Source organism: Panthera tigris, chromosome A2, assembly GCF_018350195.1.
Source record: "Panthera tigris isolate Pti1 chromosome A2, P.tigris_Pti1_mat1.1, whole genome shotgun sequence".
In the NCBI taxonomy this organism is placed as follows: domain Eukaryota; kingdom Metazoa; phylum Chordata; class Mammalia; order Carnivora; family Felidae; genus Panthera; species Panthera tigris.
In genome coordinates this window covers 103,869,943-103,894,993 of record NC_056661.1, presented here as the reverse complement: position 1 = coordinate 103,894,993, position 25,051 = coordinate 103,869,943, and the positions used below count along the sequence as shown (strand labels likewise).

Sequence of the window (25,051 nt, the reverse complement as noted above, 5' to 3'; positions counted from 1 at the left end):
TGATATGCTTATATGAAGCATGTTAATTTGTTCATTGCATTTCAATAGGGCTTATTGTCCATCAGAGTCTATTTGATCAGAGCATTAGGAAAATGTAATAGGTATATGTGAAACCAAAGGGAAAGAGAAGGTCAAAGTACAGTCAGACACTGCGATGTATATTGAATTTAATATTCTCTGAACAAAAATTGATTAAATGCCAACTGTATATAAGACATTGGGCCACACGCTATCCTAGTACATAGTAATACATTTTGTGATATTTTAAGAAACCTGTATTTCTTCAGATAATGGCAAATATTAATTCCAGAAGAAGAACAGTGCTCAGTTGTGATTAATGAGAGAGGCAGTGACATGACTGGAAAACCTGTGGATGTTGGGTCTACATTGACTGGGTTTTAATCCTGGTGCTGCCACTTACTGTGTGTAGTGAAGTAAACTTTATTTAGTAAAATTAATTGCATTCGGAAATAAATCTCTTTGATCCTAGGATTTCTAAACTGCAAAGCAGGAATAATAATAATCACAGGGGTGTATGTGTGTGTGTGTGTGTGTGTGTTCACTTGAAGCCATTTCTCATAGTTTGCACATGTGCTCCTGTGTCTGTCATTAGGCATTTTATGACAATTTGGGAAAGGGGCTAGCCTCTTGAGTGCCAGAGTTTGAACAATGCCTGAAAGTGTGAATGATTGTGTGCAGCAACATCCATGCTTGCTCACTTGGGTGAAACTGATAACTGGGCCATTCAGACTGTTTCTTCTTCAGAGTTTCCAGAGGGCTGAGCAGACACAATAGTAAGTTTCCATCTAAAAAAGCTAAGAAAAATTACACTGACCTAGCCTAATACTGGAGATAGGGGTAAGTTTGGATAGGCAAAAGATGTCAGTGACCATAATATTGATAGTAATAATTGCAGCTAATAGATATTGAGTACCTAGCATGAGCCAACTAATGTTCTAATATTTAATTGTCACAAAGATCTTTAAGACAGGTATTCATATTATCCTCATTTGCAGAACAAGGAACTGAAAGACAAAAAATTATTTGCTCAGGCAGAATTTTAAGAGAGCTCCCCCAGAATCCCCATTCTGAGTTATTCAATCAAACAGGTATTGCTTTGAAGAGATTTTACAGATATAATTCAAATTCAATTGACTTTGAAATAAGGAGATTATCTAGATGGGCCTGCCTGACAAATCACATGAGGCTTTTAAAGGCAGAGAGTTTTCTCAGGCTGGTGGCAGAAGTCAGAGATTGAAACCACCAGAAAGGTTTAAGGTGCCATTACTGTCTTGATGATAAAAAGACTGGAAAAGACCTGAGAGTAACCCCCTACTGAGAGCCAGCAAGAAGAGAAGAACCACAGTCATGTGGCAGCAATGACCTTGATTCTCCAATAACTGGAAAGAACCTAGTAATGGATTTCCCCAGACCCTTGATTTCAATCTCAGGAGATCTTGAGCAGAGAACCCAACCATACCATTCTTGAAGATACCATACTTGAAGAAGTGTGAACAGATACATGGGTGTTATTTGAAGGTGCTGTGTTTGTGGTGATTTGTTATGCAGTATTGGAAGGCTTATATAGTCATATATTTACTGGCTACAGTGATCTTAACTGTTAAGCTCTATAGAGCTAGAAGATAGAGGCATGAAACAGAGCTCAGATGTGGGAAATATGTCTACTCTGCAGACAGAATTAAGGCCTGGAGTTGACAGGGGGTAACCAAGAGCGTGGCATGAGAAGTCATCCTCTGGGGGGAAAGTGATCTCAGGTGTGCCATGTCCTGAGAGGGGAGGGGAGAAATTGAGAGAGAGAGAGAGAGAGAGAGAGAGAGAGAGAGAGAGAGAGAGAGAGAGATAGGGAGAGGGAGAGATTGGTTCAGAGATTGGATTCCTCTGTAGCTCACTTATCACATGAGTCAACTTTAGGAAATGCAGTCTGAGACAGCTCTTCTGGTTTGTAGGTGTTTGGGAAATAGGCAGAAAGAGCATGTGCATGTCACCTGGAGCCTTGCAATTCAAAGTGTGACTTGAGAGCCAACAGCACCTATAGCATCAGAGAGTTTATCGGAAATGCTAAAAGTCTGTTTTAGCCCTAGCCCTAGTAGGTCACAATCCACATTTTGACAAGATCCCAGATGATTTATTTGAACAGTAAAGTCTTAAAGCACTACACTGGAAAACAACCAACAACTAACCAAGCAACCAACAGAAATTCCCAGCAGTTTCTGTATAACAGTTTTGTCAGTTTCCAAGTAGAGTGTAGCGAAGAAAAAGATCTTAATGGAATTTGAATTATTTTCCTTTATTTTCTATTTTTAATATCCTTTTAGTAAATTGTAGTGATGTATATGACTTAGAAAAACTGTTCAGAAAATTCAGAGAATGGAAGCAAATGGATTACAGAACTAAAAGGGTAAATAAATAATTCCTGTCCATGAATCTTCAATGATTTGTACATGTCTTTAAAGAAAGAGATGCATATTGAAAATCTGTATGGATTGTATATAAAAGCCCCGCTAATATACTTACGATATGCTGCATGCATGGTCTGACTTACCTGGATATGAAGCATCCTACCTTTAACACATGTCTTTTGTTGTTGTTTTGTTTTGTTTTGTTTTTACAATTCACGTGGTGGACACATCTTGACACATGGAGCTGGAATCCTGAGAAATTTTAGTACATGTTCAAATTTTAAAGCAGACATCACTATTTTAAATTACATGTACCCATTTTCAACAGTAATAAGTATGAAAACAATTTTTTAAATCAGCATATGCAAAGGGAGGATATTTTTCATGTTCTTGTAAAATAATATTGATGACAAAATTAAAGATTCCATTTTAAAGAGGACAATGCGACAACCTAGGCATATAAATTTAAATACAAGCAGTTCGTTAAAATTGCCAATTTTTTCCAATGAGAAGCTAGAATTACTTGTAGATGAAGTTTGTTATTTTTCCCTGGGCTGTGAAGCAATCATGAATATGGTAATATTTTATTAGATAGATAAGGCAGCGAAAGCAAACAGCCGTGAAATCCAGGCCACAACAATCTCAACATGAGATTGCCATTAAGATCAAAATAAATTATTAGTTTTCAGAAATGGTTGTGAGAGAGAACTTAGTCTTTCATCTGCTTTCAGGAAGGCTGTGTAAACAGGAACAACATGAAAACACTCCAACTACAGTTTTAGCTGTAAGAAAATTTTTAGGGACTTGACATGTGAAGTTCCTGCCATTTAGGTTATAAATTGAGCTCTTAATTTTTTCCACGGAAGCCAATATATGTATTATTTGCTGATTTGAAATAATAATCTTTGTGTTAGAGTTGAATATCTTTAAGTGGATTTTTAAATTTTTTTTAGTGTTTATTTTTGAGAGAGAGAGAGTGTGTGGAGCGTGAGCGGGGGAGGGACAGAGAGAGAGGGAGACACACACAGAGAAGCAGGTTCCAGGCTCCGAGCTGTCAGCACAGAGCCCTACGTGGAGCTTGAACTCACGAGCTGTCAGATCATGACCTCAGCCGAAGCTGGATGCTTACCCTACTGAGCCACCCAGGTGCCCGTTTAAGTGGATTTTTAATAGAGAAAAAATAGAATTACACAAAACTCAACTACTTCCCAACAGCTGTGACATCTCCAGTATCATATGGTGGGTTTGTGTTTGAAATGCATGCTCTTAACTATGTTCTTGTACTATTATTATAGAAAAAGAGAGTACATTATTTTATCAGTTTCCCTTCTGTTATCCCATGAATTGGAATCCTGCCAGAAATTGATCTAACAAATGGTAATTATTTAAACTGATCTCCAACCAAAAGACCTCCTGTAAGATAGAGTCCCTATTTTTAGTATATTGTATACCTTGTGATTTTCAGAAAGTAATTATAAAGAGTAAATCTTTGATAATTACAAATAATTAAAATAAATAGAACTTTTTGTAAGATTTTCAACTAATAAATACTATCTCCATATAATGTTAAGAATATTCTTCCTCTTCAGTGTTCTGGCTCTGCTTCTAAGTAAGAATTTGTTGTAGATTTTGTCCAGGGAAATACAAGATGTATTTGGTACAAAATAACCATCTATATGTACACTTCAGTGCCTTTCCTGACATTCTCATTGGTACAAATTATAATCACTTTATAACACATTCTATTTATATGAGATCCAAGAAGTCAGTTACGTGATGATTGTCACACCTTAGTCACATAGGTGGAAAGCTGAAGCTTTTATTCAGGGGATAAAAAGCAAAAAGCAAAACTAGTGTACTCTGCAGTTACGTGTGAATTTGAATGGGAATTTAAAAATATGCTACATTCAACATTTACTTGTTTAGGACACTTTTATCAACATAATTAACTTGTGCTCAATTTTAAAGAATGCTTTCTGTCTGTAAGATTCACTTTTACTTTATATTTTACATTTACTTTAAGTGTATCAAACTAAGGATTTATAGTCATCCAGTCAGAAAACTTTTGAAAACAAACTGATAAAATTAATAATCAGTACTAACACCTGGACATTCTGAAACATACAAAGCTTCAATTAGTACTTTTACTGGATTTTTTTCTAGTGGGTTTTCTCCTGGTTTTTCTCAGGAAACAATAAAAGCTATTATATAAGTAGAGCAATATTATCACAATATGGGTTTAATTGTAGTTTATATTCATGTACTTCATTTTCTTTGTGGCTATGGGAAATGATAAAAAAAAAAGCTAATGCCTTTTCAAGAGTGAGGCTGTAATAGTACTTAGAAGTTGGGATTCCATGCCTCAAGGTCAGCATCTAACTAACCTGAATGCAGAAGTCATGCTATCTTATTAGTATGACAGAGGTTCATTTATTTTCTTGCTGCAAATTTGCTGTATTGGGCTTTTCTGGCTCTTAATTAGCTATCTGCCTCTTAGCAATGTTAAGGTATCTTGGCATTGTAAATGCAAAAGCAAAACGATCAGAACATTTCAAGGACCTACATACTGATAATGCTTTTTAAAGTCACTTTTTTTAATATAAAATAAAAAATAAACTTGGGGGGGGTTTAGCTAACTCCAAACCTTATCTGATTCTCCAATTTTACGTGCCTATTTCAAATGATTAGAACTGTTAGTTTCTATAATTAACATTGCTCTCTTTTCACATTACCATTTCTGAAATCAGCAAATTCCTTAATCTTTGTACTTCCTTTCAACGTTGGATGATTTCCAGTGTGAAGTGTTGTTTTGACCGTAAATAGAATCAGCTCAGAACAACTCTGTGATACATTGAGAAATAAAGGTGTCTTTGGAGAGAGAACTTCAAGTGCAAATTAACTTGAAAGAATTTAACCTGAGTGTGGAATAATTTGCATTTTTTCTTCTGTGCAGCTGTGGGAATTGCTTCTGTGGGCCCGGTTAGGGACGTTGCCCAGCTCCTTGTAATTTTGTCACATCTGTCAGCTGTAGCTAAATGGAAAATACAGTAAGAGGTAACATGACATAGATTTGGGACATTCCCTAGAGGGTCGTCTCCTTGCAGAAGTGAATAAATTATGTGAAAACTGAAATGAAATCTAGTATTGTTGATTTGCCAACTCATGCAATTTGAAAGAATGAAAAAAAAATCACTTCTTAGATTTGCTGTTTAAATTCTTGACAGCCAGAGGCTCCTATCTATCATGATATTTTCTGATCCAAGAATGAGACCAGTGTTATCTATGCCAATTGTTTTTTCTGATTTATAAGTGTTTATGAAAATGTTTCACTGAGAAGTAATCAATATATCATATTTAGATACATATGTTTAACAAGTTTTCATTTTTGAAAAAAAGGTGGACATGCCAGACACGCCAGTGTACCTAAATATTAAGCGTCACAGTTCCTCAAAGGCTAATGATTATGATTATACAGTAAAAACAGTCAACAGCTTGTAGATCAACTGGGGGCAGTTCTACAATTAATGTGTGGATGAAATACCAAGGATCGCAGACTCAGTAGTTTACTAAAAGCTGTCAGTGTGCAGTGCCTTTATACATTTAATTGGTGTTATTTTAAGTGGTGCCTAGGTGCCTAGGAAGGCACCTAAGTATAGAAACTAGGTAACCTTCAATTTGGTCTTACTGTACAGGTGTCTGTATTTTCTATACAGAGATCTTCTTTCTTTTTTTTTTTTTTTCCCCCTATACAGAGATCTTTAACTAGGTGGGAGGTTAATCACAATAGCTTCTGCTTTCATCTTGAAGAGTTCTTGTGAAGGTTAATGAGAAGACATTGAAAGACATTTGAAAGAAATTTATAAACCATAAAGGATCAATAACAATGATTACTGTTATCTTTGGGCGTTCATTAAACAACTGAAGAATGGGAATTGTACATGCTCCTTGGTTGGCCCCTGACATAAAGTGTTTATCTTGTTAAATAATCTCTCAAGATTTGCCTTGATGTTCATGAAATAAATATACTACCCATTGAATTTATGCAGAAGATATATATAAGTTATAAAGTTACGTATGTCATCAGTATCCTCAAGGAGTTTGTAGTCCAACAAAAATATGGCTGCATTAGTAAGCATGAAAAAAATTGTCAGTGACTTAAGGAAAATGAAAATTCTGTTCTTTGACTTAAGGAAGATGAAAATTCTGTTCTTAGTTTGTGAAAATTTTGGGGCATGAGTGGGCCTCAAAGAGTTAATGGACAGCCAGCAGTCCAGGCAGAGTGGAGAGGTTGTTCCGGGGATAGGGAAAGTAGTGCACTAAGGTTTTGGAAGATTCAATACAAAAGTTAGGTCAGTCAATGGCAAATAATACAATTATATAAAAAATATAGGAAAACATTAAACTATAATATATTAAAACACTGGAAAGTACTGAAAGAACTCTACGTTTCACAGCAGGAAATGTCTTCCAGAATCTTTTTTTTTTTTCACAGAGAAGACAGTTTGGCCTCACCACATTAGGTATTAAATTCATTACCAGTATTTAAAAGTTTGATATTTCACACAAAAATCTCATTTCTAGTTTTCTTGAACTTCTGATCCAAACTGTAGTGGTGAGTCCATTTTCTCTTGTGGCTATAATCAGAACAGAATTCATGTTCCACTATATATGGGACACATGCTCTCCATATTATACTTCTGTTGACTGTCTTGAGTTGTTTGTGCCACTTGCCTGGTGCCTGTAGGTATATGAGTTTGCACACCCTTCTCTGCAAGATCCAAGAACTCCCTGTTTGACATTCTTTTTTTTTTTTTTTTTTAATTTTTTTTTTCAACGTTTTTTATTTATTTTTGGGACAGAGAGAGACAGAGCATGAACGGGGGAGGGGCAGAGAGAGAGGGAGACACAGAATCGGAAACAGGCTCCAGGCTCCGAGCCATCAGCCCAGAGCCTGACGCGGGGCTCGAACTCACGGACCGCGAGATCGTGACCTGGCTGAAGTCGGACGCTTAACCGACTGCGCCACCCAGGCGCCCCTTGACATTCTTAATAGTTGTTTCTTCCCTCTCTTTGAACACTACTCCGATTTTCCTTTCTGTGATAGTTTTTTTTCATGTTTCAGAACGTGTTTTCGAAGTTCTTCCTTGTAATGAATTAAAATTTACTTTCTTGGGGCACCTGGGTTGCTCAGCCAGCTAAGTGCCCGACTCTTGATTTCGGCTCCCGTCATGATCTCACAGTCATGAGATCAAGCCCCATCCGGCTCCATACTTAGTGTGGAGCTTGCTTGGGATTCTTTCTCTCCCCTGCTCATGCTTTCCTTCTCATGCAAAATAAAAATAAAAAAAATGTTTTAAAAATAGTTTAAAAAATTACTTTTTTAAAATATCCCAATGATTTGTCTTAAATATGCTTAAAGGAGTAACATAAGAAGCCTAATCTTTTTGCCTTTGGTAAAATTAAAATATTATTTTTTGACAATTCTACCCTTATTTATGGATTTAATTACCATTCTGTTACCAACTCGTTGTTTCAAACTGCCTACTAAACATGTCCACCTGGATCTTAGTCTTATATAGAAATTAAAACATAACATGTGTAATTGAGGCTGAGCTCATCATCTTCCCCACCAAACCAGGTTCTACTTGTACATTCCCGACGTTAGTAACTGGTCTAAATATTCATCAAATGACTCAGTCTTGAAAACAAGTCTTCCTAAACTCCTTGCATTACTTCATACCCTTTATCTGTTGAACAAGTACCATAACTGCAGTAATTGTTTATTCATTTTCCATTATCATTTACTGTGGACCGCTGCCATAGCCCCCTAATTCCCTTGTCCTAAGTCATGCTCACCTTCAATCTGTTTGTCACACAACTACCATAAGGTTTCTCTAATATGTGGATTTTTCTGGGTACTCCCCTAATTTTTAAAATGCTGTTGATTTACCACCATATTCAAGATGAAGCCCAAACTATTTAGTTTGTTTTCAGAATCTGTTTCCATGTACTTTCCAGTATCATTTACTACTATATCCTAAACATACTGTGATGTTAACATGATGTTAACGTGTGTTCCTTCTATCACAACTTTCTTGAGGGTTTTTATTAAGAAAGGATGCTGTATTTTATCAAATGCTTTTTCTGCGTCTATTGACAGGATCATATGGTTCTTACCCTTTCTTCTATTAATTTGATGTATCACAGTGATTGATTTGTGAGTATTGAACCAGCTCTGCAGTCCAGGAATGAATCCCACTTGATCATGGTGAATAATTCTTTTTATATGCTGTTGAATTCGATTTGCTAGTATCTTGTTGAGAATTTTTGCATCCATGTTCATCAGTGATATTGGCCTATAATTTTCCTTTTTTACTGGTGTCTCTGTCTGGTTTGGGAATCAAGGTAATGCTGTCTTCATAGAATGAGTCTGGAAGCTTTCCTTCCATTTCTATTTTTTTGGAAAATCCTGGCCCAGGATTTTTGATAACTGATTCAATTTCTTTGCTGGTTATAGGTGTGTTCAAATTTTCTATTTCTTCTTGTTTGAGTTTTGGTAGTGTGTTGGTATCTAGGAATTTTTCCATTTCTTCCAGATTGCCAAGTTTGTTCACATGTAAGTTTTCATAGTATTCTCTGATAATTGTTTGTATTTCTGTGGTGTTGGTTGTGACCTCTCCTCTTTCTCTCCCTTTAATACTAAGTAGGCAATTAAAGATACAGATTATATGTTAATAGTTTTCTGGACCCCTGGCAAATTGTGCAGAGACTGACTCACATTTGGCACTCGTTAAGTGTTAATTGCATAAGTGAATTAATAACTAAGTTATTAATTCTAGGTTAAATATCCTAAGATTTCATGCTAAGACTCTTCATTATCTTTACTATTCTTGGTACATTCTTTCTTTTGCCAATACTTTGCTTTAATTGAGGTATATTATGATCAGTGAGAAATGAACAGGAAGACATAATTCTGTGATGAAAGATGTGGGAACTTTAAAGTCACATGTACCCAGTTGAATACCTAGTTTCATCCAGATGCTACCTATGTGATCATGAAAATTTATTCACCTCACTGAGTCTTGGTTTCCTCATCACATAAAATATGAATTATAATATCTGACCATAGGGTTATTACTACAACTAAATGATACAGTCTAGGTAAGGATTCTGGCATGTAGCAAGTTACATTACATTACCTACATTACATTAGGTTTGTATTTTAGAACTCATCACATTATTGCAATATGTAAATGTTATGCTAATTTTTTTGAATAGTCCTCCAGAATTAGACTGAATTCCCACTCTTTTGATAGATATGTAAATCAATTTTATTTCTGAGAAATTGAGTATAGGGACACCTGGGTGGCTCAGTAGGTTAAGTATCTGACTCTTGATTTAGACTCAGGTCATGATCTTACTGTTTGTGGGTTCAACCCCCATGTCAGGCTCCATCCTTACATTGCAGAGCCTGCTTGGGATTCTCTCTCTCCCTCCCTCTGCCCCTCTCATGCGCACACGCTCTCTCTCTCAAAATAAATGAAATAAACTTAAAAAAATAAAATAAATTGAGTATAACAAGTTAATACATTTAGGTGAAAAAATTGAAATGGGAATTATATATTTCAACACAATTATTTTGTCTATGTTCAGAGAAACATTTCTCAAGTAGGAAGCCGTTTGTCTCTTTTTTATTGCTATGAACTCTACTTAACAAACTTCAAGAGCAATGTGATGAACAGTCCCTCAAAATTATGAAAGCTTCACTAGCTCCTTTTCAATTGGTGTGATCACGTCAGCTACTCTCTCTGCAAGGCAATATCTATCATTTAAGTTCTTTCATTGGTATTTTACCCTATGTCTAAATACTCAGTTTAACTGGAAAAATAACAATGGAGAAAAATAACAATGGAAAAATAAAAATAGAGCTTGAATTTTAGTAGGTGTCAGGGAATAGGCATAAAAATACAGATTACTGTTTTGAAAACTGTTGTTCTCCATTGGTTATTGGTCTGGCTGTGGTGTTTCATCACCTGGGAAGAGGATACAGCTGGTCTGCTAGCTGCCCTTGCTTGAAATATGTGGCTGGAAATCACGTACCAAGAGTGACACTGTAAAAGTCCAAAATGAAGTCACTTATCAACTGGAGTTAGGCTTAGAAAGATAGTCAAGAGATGCAGTGAAATGAGACCATGGCAAGAGTAAATGATGAAGCAAGTAGTTAAGAGTGGTAAAACTCCCTGGGTATATTCATTTATAATTTTATATGCCTGAATATTTTAAAATTTCAAATGAAAAACTTGAGTACCCTTATAACCTGAATTACTTAGATGTTGGAAAAAATAAGAAGTGAAAGTATTACCTGAGTTTACTCCAGAAAATTTTATTAAACTTTCATGAGAAGTACAATAGAGATGTCTTAATTACTTACAAGTCTTGTGTATTGCAGATTTTTTAAAAAATGCATTAACAACACTAATTTAAACCATACAACTACTGTATATCACAGTACATGAACCTGACACATGCCAGTATCTGTGCATATGTATTTTGTAATTTTCTCCAACAATCATCCTGTTAAGTGATTCTTTCCTGTTTTCAAGATGAATAGAAACCCAAGATGAATAAAGGTAGTCAGTAGCAAAGCTACTACTCTTTTATTATGGAAACAAGATGGCATCTAATTACTGTTAACCTTAATTTTAGTATTTGGCTGGGTAATTCAACAGCACTAATTTTGACCTCATGACTAAATGTTAGTCTCACCTTGACAATTTTTAGCTAACTCTGAGCATGTCACTTTAAACTTTAGGAGTTTATTTTAAAATCATAATATGTGAAGAATATATGTTATTACTCGCTTTACTGAATTATGGTGATCCATCCAGTTAGTATGTAAATATATCCTATAAACCATCAAATGATATGCTTGTTTTTGATAGCACTGTAGATTAATAAATTTACTAAATTTTGATAGTCACATATCTTAAAGATAACAGCATTTTACAGGACTGTTTATGTCCTTTGTTAGAAATATTTCTTTTTTTTTTAATTTTTTAACATTTATTTATTTTTGGGAGAGAGAGAGAGACAGAGTGCGATCAGGGGAGGAACAGAGAGAGGGGGAGACAAAGAATCCGAATCAGGCTCCAGGCTCTGAGCCATCCACCCAGAGCGCAATGTGGGGCTCGAACTCAGAAACCGTGAGATCATGGCCTGAGCTAAAGTCAGACACCCAGCCTACTGAGCCACCCAGGCGCCCCTAGAAATATTTCCTACATGGAAACTTTAAATGTATATCTACATAAAGTACAATTCTGTTTTCCCTCCTTTAAATTCTCTTTAAAATGTTTCCTATAGATTTTGACAATTTTACAGTCTTGAAAATTCCCTGGTTTAGGCTTAAGCACAGAGGCCAAGAATTATGACGAATATATTTAATATTTCAATAGCATATTCTCTTAGAAAAATTGTAATAGTTTAATATTTCTTACACCTGCAAGATACAAGTTAATATCTGAGGAAGTGACAAAAACAGAGGTGTAAGGGCTATCTGGGAGGCCATACATTTGATCATAGAATCTTCTCCTGAAGGATTTCAATAATTGGGCTTATATTATTGTTGAAACCATAATCTATCTTGAGTAAGGTGATAGACATCTCATAGGATCCTTCTTTTCAGAGTTCAGTATTTATGTCTGGGAATTCATACTGAAAAAATAATTCCAGATTTCACATTTCATAAGTTTAAATGTTCGCATCAAAAACATTTCCTAAAATACTCTTGTTATTTTAAGGAAAGTTGTTGCCCTTAATTTGATTTAAAGCAGTGATTTAAAAAAAAAAATTAAATATTTATTTAGTTTTGAGAGAGAGAGAGAGAGAGAGAGAGAGAGAGCGAGCTAGCACATTAGCAGGGGAGGGACAGAGAGGGAGGGAGACACAGAATCCAAAGCAGGCTCCAGAATTCATGCTGTAGGACAGAGCCTGACGCAGGGCTCGAACTCATGAGCTGTGAGATCATGACCTGAGCTGAAGTCAGATGCTTAACCGACTGAACCACCCAGGCACCCCTTAAAGCAGTAACTTTTAAACTGTTTTTGTAAGAATACTTGAGGTACTTGGGTGCAGGGAGGATGGACGGAGATGAGTGGATGCGGCTAGCTGATGTCCATACCCTAATCCTCTTGAAACCAGTCCTGCTTTATTTTTGGTTTGTTATGTGCATTGACCACCCGCTTAATATTTTAGCCTTTAAAAGAACTATTCAGCTGCTAAAACCAAATAGCAGAGTTTTAAAACCAATGGCTTAGAATAAAGTTATCCTGTTTTCCCCTGGGAGATAACACAGACTTGCTTTTGAAATAGTACAGTCTTCATTTAACCATGGAGACTCATCACCTTATCCATTCCTTTTACATAAATGATTAGCTTCTTATGTAGGTATTGTCAAAACCACTGTAAGCACATGCTTCAGTTAGAAAGGTATGAAGCCATTATGCTAGGTCTATAATTATGCCCAATCCAAGCATTCCATTGCTTTCAGATTTCATATTTTGTAACCATCATTTCCACTGCCACCTTCTTGCTCCCACAGATTTTAGTTGTCGTTCTTGATCCCATCCCAGTCTATTGAGCTAGAACCTTTGGATTCATTTTGCCCTACCCAATCAGCCTCTCATAGCCTCACATGTTTCTCTGACACTTGTGACTTAATCATTCCCGAGGCTTTTTTGTGATTGGGTTTTGTTAACAGAAAATTTTGAATTTTTATGCCTGCTTATTGATAGAATATTACTGTAGCCATGTGTGATTTTCAAATGTGCAGTTATTTATTTTTGAATTATTTCATATCTGAATGATATATATCATTTCATGAGGGTAGTATTTCCTGTTGTATAGTATGCTGCTAAAATTAGAAACGTTTATGTTTTCTCTCTGAATATAATTTTTATGCCAAAATCTTTACTCATATCCAGAATTTAAAAGGCACCAAAATTATCTAAATCATTCAGTGTAAATAATATGAGAAATTAAACATATTTGCTTATCCAAATATTTTGCTCTTGCTGGTTTTCATGTGTAATGTTATACGTAGGGTATTAAAACATTTGTAAATCACTCTTGCAAAAGGCTTTGTAGAAAAGCAACTTTAGAAGGGTTTCAAAGGCACCTGTAATTGATGGGAAGGTTTTTGCCAAGTTTGTCTCCCTTTAGCCTTTATAGAAACTCAGGTTATCTTTCCATGAGGAACCTTCCACTGACCACCCCCCCACCCGCCCCTGGACCGGGTGAAACACCTCTGTTGCACTCTTCTATAGTACCATGTACCTCTCTTTGATAGTATTTGTTGCAATTGCAATTTTCCATACATTTTACTAGGAACACTTGATTAATGTCTCTCTCCCTCTTTGTGAGTTCCTTGAGGGCCAAAACAATCATTGTTTTTTTGATCATTGTATCCTCAGTTCCTGCCTTAGTGCTGAACCTACCAGGTTCAAGAAATAGTGTTAAGTAAGTTGAAATAAATGCATGCATGTGAATTGCTTCCTTTGTTTGGAGTTAACATTTGCCCTAAACCTTAAAGGATATGAAAACCTTTGGGCGCCTGGGTGGCTCAGTTGGTTGGGTGTCCCAATTCAGCTCAGGTCATCTCACGGTTCTGTAAGTTTGAGACCTGCATTGGGTTCGCTGCTGTCAGCATGAAGCCCGCTTTGGATCCTCTGTCTCCCTCTCTCTGCATTTCCCCCACTTGCACGAGTGCGTGCGCTTTCTCTCTCTCTCTCTCTCAAAAATAAATAAACATTAAAAACAATTTAAAGGATATGAAAACCTAACACATTATGGACATTTTTTATTCATATGTAAATCATATCTCTTCCTGTAGTTCTTCCAAAAATTTGATGAAATTGTTACTATTTTTTTAAATGACAAATTGTGTGAAAAGTTTATGACTTTATGACTTCAATATTCCACTTAAATTTATCACTGATGCCTGTTTACTTAGGTAACACTTTGTTATTTAGAAAATACCACTAAGAATTTCAAAGAAAACGAAAGATTGGTTAAAAAAAAAAAAAGGCATCATTTACGTATCCCAGTATATGAACACATCATACATAATTCAGCTAATATTTTTAAAGGGTGTATTTCCCCAATGTAGGGAGTTTAGTAGTATCCACACAAAACTGCTTTTAGTTTTAGTTCATAGGTATTTTTTTTAAAAAAGGTTCTTGTAAGGAAATTGTTGACTTGTTTTCCCCAAGGAGAAGATTTGAAAAAGCATAAATTATTTTGCAAGCAGCATAAATCAGCCTTCAGGGTACTAATCTCCAAAAGGACTCTTAGTGTGGGTCGACATACCTACCATGAAGCAAGAGTCCTCATGGGAACAAATTTGACTTAAAAATTTCCACCTTCTGAAATGCTGGGGCAACTTGCTTAAATAATAGAGCTGAAGAGAAGGCCCAAACACCGGGCTTAGTACAGATTTCATGATAGGAAATAAAATAACAGAGAGCCAGGGTAATAAATTGTGGCCACCAGTCAGACCTAAGTTTCAGGAAATAGAGTTTGAGAGAAAAGAGAGATAACTGAGCTGTCTTTGTCATATTGAGGACTTACCTCATGCCTTCATTGCAGTATATTTTTACTTTGTATATAATATCTGTCATATAAATTTTATTTTGCGAAAAGGCAAACACTTTCAAAATATATAGCCACTTCCGACACTCTGAACGGAAGCGAATACATGTGCTGCTTCTTGTATATTCACCCAGTTTGGTTACTTTTTGGACCCTGAAAAGTCAGGTAGAAAATGTATAGTAGTCAGTTATAACAGAAAAGCAATTCATCCTTTGAAACAACAGCTCAGGAAATACTTAGGTCTCTAAGAATTTCACAGGAATGTGGAGTGTTGTTTGTTTTCCCCATTCTAAGAAGGATATATAGTAATGCTGACTATTTAGGTTCATATTTGATATTTAATGTGAGTTCTTTATTTCATATAAGCTAAACAGCCTCATAATATTCTCCTTGAAATAAAATGAAATTTATAATTTGGCAGCATCTTAGTAATAGCCAAAGCTTTGCATTTAATGCAGGCTGATACAAATCTCTGGAGCCTAGCGTGGCGGGAAGCTTGGTGGTCTTTGTCCAAAGCTAACCTTGTTTTTGTTTCCTATATTTGTTACAAATGGGTGAGAGCTCTCTTAATTGGAGTAGGTTCCATATATAAAAAGCTATCTTCACTCCATTTACTATTGATTTCTAAAGGTTTGACCTCTTACATTTTTCAAAATTGTGGGTTAACCTTTTTGCCTGAAGGAGAATGGCACCTGGGAATGACATTTCCATTTTCTAAAGTAATGTGACCATAGAAGCAGGACTAAAAATGGCCTATGACATTAACCTATGGCTCTTAAGAGGATCACCTCATTTACTTGGTTTGATAAAAGAAAAAACAACAACAACAACAAAAGCAAAATGATTTTATTTTCAGTTGACCAAAATGGAGTACAGACTCTTTCAAAAAACTTTTCAAAACCCTTTCTCAGTAGAGTATGACGAGGCCAAGGTCACAGAAGTCATGTCTGCTCTCTGCACTGTCAATTGTTCAGTCAGAACCCTGTTCCAATAAAACTTACTTCTTTATTTCAATCAAATTAGGGGAAATGACAGTTATAAGAAAAGCATTTTATTGCTCACTACGATATCAAGGCACTCATTGAACCAGCAAGTGCTTTGACCTTATGTAATAGTTATCATTTTAGCAGCTTTAACCAATTTGATCATAATTGCTGGGCAGATAGTTTGTCAAATAAAGAATTCCTTAGCTCAGACTCTGTAGCTTAATCTTCTCTGACATAGTCCTATCATGGCCCCAGCTTTATACTGTCATATCTTAAGTGTTTTCTCTATGTTGTATAAAGTTCAATAATTCTGATGTACATTTTAACCCTCAAAAGAAAGAAGGAAACCCTACAGAAGTTTACTCTCACTTGAGAAAACAAATGGAGGAGAAAGGGAAGGGAACTTACTTAAATAAAAATTACCTTTGTATTCTGTCTGTATAAATTTCAGTGAGGTCTGTCTTTATTATCTTTATTATGGTTTGAACTGTTACATTTTATTTCCCTTTTTACAAGCCTCAAAGGGTTGCTATGTGAATTAACTGGGATAATGCAAAGCAAGTGCAGAGTAGTGGGCTTGATGAAGGGCAGGTACCCCGGACTGTTATTTCCTGATCGGTTTCCTCCTCTGCTCACCCCATTGTTGCTCTGCAATACTGCAGACTCACCTCCTTCTTTCCTATTCAAACATTTGTTCATGTTTTTCTTCTCTGCCTGAAATGTCCTACTCTTGTCCCTTCTGTGGTTGCTGCCTCATAATTTCAGTCTCCATTTAATTTTCACCTCCAGAAAGGTCTGTCTGTACATCCTGTATAAGCAGTTTCTCTTCTTTTCTAAAACAGTGTCCTTCTGTTCTCTCGTGGCATCACATTGCTTTGAAGAAAGGAGTGAACAATTGTATGCATTGTTGGTCTTCTCTCCGTTGGACTGCAAGTCAGTGAGTTTCAGTCCAGGCTAGGCTTTAAAATACCTGGGGAGCTTGTACACAATACTGATGCTTGGGCTCCAAGAGATTTCTAGTTAATGTCTTTGAGTAAGGCCCAGATAGCAGTACCGTGTACAAGTTCCCCAGGGGATTCCAACTCGCAGCGGAGTTGGGAAGGTCTGCTTTGAGCCACAGAAAGTCACTGGGGGGCTTCATTGGCCACTAGAACAGGGCTTGGCAGGATTGACACCCATTATAACCACTTATGGGATATGAGTGTTTGAATTACTGTCTGGCTTATCACTGGCATTCACTGTTTTCTTTGTTTGCCAAAATACTCCTTGGAGATGATGTAAGTATTCTCAAGCATCAATAATCTAAAAGTTAAAACGAAAAAGATACTTGCAAATGTAAGTAACTCTTTTGGAATTTCAAAATAAAAACAATTCTGTTTTCCTCTTTCAGTGAATGAAAAGAAGATATGCTCCTTCGTTGTTTTATTTTTTTTCTTGGCAAGAATGTTTTAAGAATATCTGCCACAAATTTGTGATTATAAGCTGTGTTTTTGTATATTTCGTATTTTTCACCAAGAGAATATATCCACAGATCACTGAAGCCCTAAACCAGTATTCCCACCATAGGACAGTCATTTCTACTTATGGCAACCAAAATAATTTTGAAATTAAATATACAAAATCCTTCTTCTCTGCTTATTAGCAAAATACATTTTTAAATATTTTATCTGTATTTCAGTGCACACTTTTTCACACCTGGTGATTTTATTATATATGAGGCTGGAGCTAGGTTGAGGCAAACAAGGCATTTGTCTCCGTGGAGAATTGAAGTAAGGGTGCCAGAAAACCTCAGTAATCAAAATAATAACATTTTAAGTAATCAAAATTAATGCAAAAGGTTAATAATGAACAAAATATCAAAATTTGTAAATAAAGAACACTGCCATGCTGAACCGTATCACAACCTGAGGCAAGAAGAAAAATGTATAGCCCTAGATACAGGTTTTTGTGTATTTTTAATGGGTAATTATTTTCGGAATATTATAATTGAGAATGTTTAAGTGATATTTTATGCTAAATATTTGGCACAAAACAATTATATATTTAAAAATTTTTGTTTTGATGTTTATTTTCGAGAGAGAGAGACACACACAGCAGGGGAGGGACAGAGAGAGAGAGGGAGATGCAGGGGAGGAGTAGAAAGAGAGGTAGACTTGGAATCTGCAGCAGGCTTCAGGCTCTGAACTGTCAGCACAGAGCCTGATGTGGGGCTTGAACCCACGAACCGCGAGATGATGACCTGAGCCAAAGTCAGACACAACTGACTGAGCTACTGACATGCCCCAATTATATTTTTAATCTGATGAAGCTAATTAAAATTATTTTAGATGGTCTCTTGGTCAAGAAACATTGTCGAATATGGCAGTTTTCTCAATTCAAAATGTGATAAGCAAAGTAGATTTTGAGAAAAATGATGAGCTTGCTTCCATTAAAGCCAGTTTGTGTATTTTCTTATGCCTCAGGCCTAACCCCCAACCTGTTGCGCCCGGAAGTTAATGTGTGGCACTATTATATCAAATTAAAACTGTTCACAAAGGTAAAATCGAGACAGAGATGGTTGTTGTATATTGATAATATTTAACATTTGTGTTTGGACATGTCAAATAGTACAAATGTAAATATGCAAAATGTGTTCAGATGGAAGAATAATAGAATGATCCATAACTTTAAGATTAAAACCTTAGTATTAATCTAAGATAGAACATAATCCAATGAGAGAACTTAATAATAAAGTGAAAAGTGAATTTAATGGCTAGATAGCAGATTGACCAAAAAAATTTTTAATGCAGTAGACTTTCAAAAGGAAGCAGTTGTACTAGCTATCCTCTGATGACAAACAGTAAGAACAAAAGTAATATTTTAAGCAAAAAGAAAAATCAGAAATTACATCCTGAGTTTGCAAAAAAAAATCCTTTTAAGGATTTTAATGTTTCCCCCCTGGGAATATCTGGGGGGTTACGGGGGGCAGGGGAAGGAGGAAGTCTAATGATTCCCTAATTAGAAATACAGCCAGGAAATGAGCAAAACTTCACAGTGGTTATATCAAGTATGCCAGAAGTTCTGGAACATTTTATAAACACTAACAGTAAGTTGGTAAAAGTTAGGAATTAAAATGTCTCAAATTGTACTGAATTCCATTCTTCATAATGATAATTATTTTATTTTAAAAAGTGAGTGGCAAAAAAATAAAGAAGCTAAGGGAGCAAAGAGAAAGAACAGTAAATACTGTTTTCTTAAAATCCTCAGACTCTCAGTCTACTACTGATTATCAACTCTCTTCCTCCTTTAGGAATCTATTCAGTAGACAGCCACAGAATCAGAAAATTGAAGTTACTGTGAAAAATTTTAATCATCCTTCTTTGGACTAAATGTATTACAGATGAAATGTGCAGGCTGTCTCATTGCCCTAGTGAGATTTCATGATAACCCAATGTGTGTTCTTAATTGAACCTTCTGTAGATGTGCTTCGCGCAATACGTTATGTCCATTGTATCTTTTTAGTCATCTACCTACAAATAAAGCTAAGCATCACAATTGAGGAAATAAAAACAACAACAAGGATTTTATGTGACCATCTTTTAAAAGGGTGTGTAAAACTGTAAATGGCCTTCACAGCAATTCAGCAAACTGCAAATTATAATGAATAATAAATGAACACAAAGCCAGTTCCATAGGATGTTTCTCACTAACAGGAATGTCTTATAAGCTTCAAGCCTATAAAATCATTTTACTGTTGTTCCTACAATTTAAATAATGAGGTTTTTGATTATTACTAGTAAACAGTTTATTGCTCTGAATCATGGTTGGAACTCAAAAGTAAATTGTTTTATTCTAGGATTTTTTTGTAATGTCTTATAAATAAAACCACGTGGAGCCAGGGGCACAACCAGAGGCTATCAGAGGGGCCGGCCATTAAGTTTCCCTCTCGTTTTGAAGATTGATTTCACTAATGCTAGGAGCATCAGAAAAGCAACTAAAAGCATTTGCTACTTTCCATGCCCACTATTCACCATCGAAGGTCTGTTAATGTTCCTTTGTAGCCTTCACATAGTCCACAGACATGACAGGAGGGCTCTGCATTATCTCTTATTAATCTCTAGGAAGGCACACACGAAAACTTCTCATCACACTTGAAACATCAGCAATCCTGTTAAATCTTACAGAGAATAGCATTATTTTTACAGAAGTCAGGGAGTCTCACCATCTAAAACCAGATGCTGTGCTGGCTTCCAGTCTATTAAGAAAATGTGAGCATTCAGCAAAAGCTGTTTGTTAACCATCATAGCACTAGAGACGTGGAAATATTTAGGGGTAGTTTGAATATCAGGACCCAGGTACCTTAGGATGCTCTGAAAGCATCTTCAAATGATGGGATCAAATCACTGTGAGTAACTGATTCATACCAAGGACTTTGAAATATATAAAGTCTACATTTTTTTGCCGAATAAGGTAAAACTGCCTCCGGCACTTCAATACGAGGCTCCTCCACCCTAGGATCACTTTATTAAACTCTCAGAATTCTGGAAATGTGTATTTTAGCCATCATCTGTTTGGTAAAAGTCCATTTGTTTCCAGATACATGTTAATACAGCATCAGAGTAAAAGATCAACTTATTATCACTTAGTGACACTGGGTTGCATTTGTTGATCAGTGTATTTAGCTGCCTGGCGGGACCCTAAGGAAAACTCTTGAATACAAATATTTGCCATCTTTAGATATATGAAAATTAAGAATTTAGAACCGATATTGGGCCTTGCTGAATGCCTAGATCATCTGTTTTCTTCCAGTTCTGTAACCACAAAGCCTTAAGCTTTTGGCCTCTATCTACTCATTGGAGATTTCTGTGTAGCAAGTGCTCTCTCTGTTTGTCTCACGGAGTGTAAAGATTCAAGTATAATTTCCTTACTGCAGCCTTCAAGGCTCTTTGGATCTGATGAAAACTAGGTTTCCAATCTCTGGCCCATTCCCTACATCCTACATAGTAGCTAAACTGGACTCTTCAGCAACATGTTAAGCCAAAGATTTTCTGCTGTTTGACTCTTTATTAGTCTGTTTGTTCTGCTTAGGGCACTTTCTTCACTTCCTCCTCCCCCTCCCCTTTTTTTTTCATGCTCATTGACTGTCACACATTGCAGTTCATGTTGTTGATATTTGTAATACACACACACCAGTACCTAGACATAAAAAGTTTGGAGGTGTTGTTGCTAGGAATGAAAATGGCTCATATGTTTCCAATAAGGTAACAAAGGTTTGAAAGTCTAAGGAGTCTTTAGGGGCAATAGACCAGTAGATGGAAGGTTATATTCATGGCGTGAGACCATGTGTATTTTCTAATTTCTGTGGTGCTGTAATGAGAATAAATAAATTTAAAGATATTGTCTCTTGGAAGCCTGATCATTAGATTCTGGTTATGACCCAGCTATTTATATTAATTATTAATTAACCTGTTAATAATTAATGAATATTAATCTATATTCATAAAATCTCCAGGTATAAGACTTTTTAAAATCTTAAGTTTTACTTTTTTAAGAACCAAAAATGTATCTATAATTAGGCAAACTACAACCATAAAAGCAGGTGGTTCCTGATCTTTCTCTAATTTTCTGAACACTGTTGGTCATTTACTTATTTGGGGTCACTTGACATTTTGTGCAGTTCTTAAATTAGGCATTTCTTCAGTTTGCTGAGGGTTTCAAAGAGCTCCACACTGGCTTGCTGAGTTACTTAAGTGCAGGCCAAGTATCTTACTCTTTGTATCTGTGCGCGTGGTATAGTAACTGAAAGAAAAAAACCTTACATTAATGACTTAAAATATTGATTTTTGAAAACTGTCTTTTTAAGTGTAATGTTTCTATTACAGTAAATATTTTCCATTTGGAGGTGACCAGTGGATTTTCTTCTCTCCTTTGGTAAAGGAGGTTTTCTGTGCATGTTAACTGCATAATTAATTAAGTTACAAATGAATTCATATTTTATTCTGTCCTTTTACATTCTGTGTGATACATTACTATAGCAGACATTGTTTATATACATAATGGTATGTGGGTTAGGAAAATAGAAATATTAAGTGCGAAATGACTTGACCTGGGGGAAATGTCAAACCCTGATGCTAGGCAAAATTCTGAGAGCTATGCCTTTGACATGGCTATCAGCCGCTCATGTAAAAATACTATCCTAGCCTCTTTTTTGGAACTTGAGTTTGATTAGGTAGAGAATTCAGTACATTGGGGGAAATCTACATACTTACACTATGTATGTAATAATCAGCAATGCCCAGACTCATTATTTGACCTCAAATTAACTTACCTTGATGAAATAATTTCAGACCTTTCAAGGTAGAAGGCTAGATTACATACGTCCTGCTCTACATTCCCATTTTCCTCCAGCCTTACCTCTATTTTAGGACTTCAATTTACTGCCTCTTAAAATTCTGAGTCTTTCTAGGGCAGGCACTTTGAACCCTAGTTGTGACTTACAAGCATTGGCTATTTGTTTGATTTATTTATTATCGTTTAATTATGCTGATGTATTGTGAAGTTGAAAATTATAATACTTCCATTTCTTATGAGGAAAGTTAGAACACTACACCAACTTCCGAGACCTATATATCTTGGCCCAGCTTGTTATCATGGCTCCCAGCTTGACCTTGGAAATAGCGCTTCAACATTCTGATTTCAACGTACACAGAATGAACCATTTGAGCTCAGTGGTTTCTGAATTCTCTTCTAACTCTGAAGGAGTATGCTTTGCTTTAATTATTATTGAAATTGTGCATGTTGCTTTTTGCTAACTCATACTTTCAATGTATGGCTTGGGAACTTTTTCTACGTGCTTTGAATAAAACAGATAAGCAGTTCTTTACAGATTTTTTCAAAGTTGCTTTATACAAATTTTTGTCACTATTCAGTAATTTTTACTTAAAAATACTGTCACTTTTGTGGAAAATTTGCAAAGATAGTGGACTTCACAAATGGATCAGATCTGGTTCTTATCTCATGATCTCATATCATTATAGTACATTATTACATTTAATGATTCACCAATGTTCCATTGTTATTAATTACAGCCCATTCTTTTTCCACATTGTCTTCTGCTATAAGATCCTATTCAGAATACCTAATTACATTTAGCAATCATATCTTCGTAGGATGCTCTTAGTTGTTACAGTTTCTGAAACATTGCTTGTTGATGGCCTTGACGTTTTTCGAGAGTACTTGTCAGGCATTTTGTAGAATCTTCTCTGTGTTTTACCTGATGTTTCTCTTGTGATTAGCCTGGGCTCATGTGTTACCAGGAGGAAGACTATGCATGGCAATGTAGTTTACCACCCTTCATATCAAGAGCACATGCTCTGAAGAGGTCTTACCGCTGTTAATGTTATTAAGTCACAGAGAATTATCAAAATTGCAATTATAGATTTCTCTGCATTTCATAAATTGATATATAGATGGTAACATAACATATCTATATACCTTATAGAGTATAGCAAAATATACTTTAGCCATTAACACTTCCTGGCATTAAAATTGGGCCCAGTGGGCACCTGGGTGGCTCAGTTGGTTAAACGTCTGACTCTTGATTTTGGCTCAGATCATGATCTCTCAGTTCCTGAGTTTGAGCCCTGCATCAGGCTCTGTGCTGATAGTGCGAAGATTGCTTGGGATTCTCTCTGCCCTTCCCTCGCTTGCTCTGTTTCTCTCTCTCTCTCTCTCGTTCTCTCTCTCAAAATAAAAAACTTAAAAAAAATAAACTATCGGCCCTAAAGGAGCATCTTTTTTTCAGGAGTATGTTCGTTGCAATGCGGCTGTCTATCATGTACAACCCCTGCAGTTGTTCTGCAGAGCAAAAATATTTACTTTTTAGTATGAATTTAATATTTACTATAATTGTTTCTGTTTGGAGGCTAAGCTTTTGATAGGTAAAACTACATAGTTAATAATGACTATTTAGAAGAAATTGGGAGGATGAGAAAGAATACAGAATACAAATGCTTGTGATGTAGGTTGAAGTAGTATTGAAAAAGAATTGTTGAAAACACTAAGAATCCTTCCTAGTAATGTTCCCTGACTAGACCTAAACCCTGTCATACAGTTAACAGTATAAAACCTGTTTTAAAAAAAAAAACACATGATGGTACTATCTAGCTTTTACAGGACGTGAGTAGACATTTTAGTTTTTCTGACTTGTTTTAATATATTTGCATTAAATTAGAAAAAAATTAACACAGTGATCAGGAGTGAACTTGCACATGTTTTAATCCCTGCTTCTCCTAAATTGTTAGCTGATTGCTGCTAATAAGCTGAGGGTTGATGGGGGGGTGGGAAGGAGGGAAAAGTGGGTGATAGGCATTGAGGAGGGTACCTGTTGGGATGAGCCCTGAGTGTTGTATGGAAACCAATTTGATAATAAATTTCATATTTAAAAAAAAATAATAATAAAATGGAATGTCAGCCTTCATGTTTATAAAAATAAATATTTTATATTAACTATGGTATGTTTTAGAAATCATATCCATATTTTCTAATAAATTGTTGCACTGTAGATTAGCATAACATTTTAAAGGAATACAAAAAAAAACTATTTCATCACCACTGGACAGTCAGATATACTCTGTGGACCTTTATAATAAAGTTATAGAAGAAAATTATGTAAGGTGTTGGGTAGTCTCCAATAATATATCAGTCGCTGTAGTAGGCAATATGTAATAGAATGTAAATTCTAATTTACTATTTGCCATTTATTAAACACCTACAGGAACTGCCCCAGAGAATTTATAAATGTGTTTTTAAAGAATGTTTTCTTAAAACCTTTTGAGTCTAAATAATTGAGAAGTAATTAAGTAAATATCCTGGTCATCTTTATCTAACTAGAGGAGAGTTTCTCTTGAAGGGAATAAAGCCCCTCATTTGCACAGATACCTTCTAAAGTCCCAAGGCAGGAATAGACTCTGGTGATATTTTCATACGGTCACATATTTTTATATTTGTTGGTTTTTAAAA

General features: G+C 35.6%; 1 protein-coding gene across 2 annotated transcripts in view; it reads left to right on the top strand.

Moving 5' to 3' along the window:
- THSD7A (thrombospondin type 1 domain containing 7A) overlaps positions 1 to 25,051 on the top strand; it is a 437,882-nt gene that overhangs the window by 116,361 nt on the left and 296,470 nt on the right. The window lies entirely within an intron of this gene.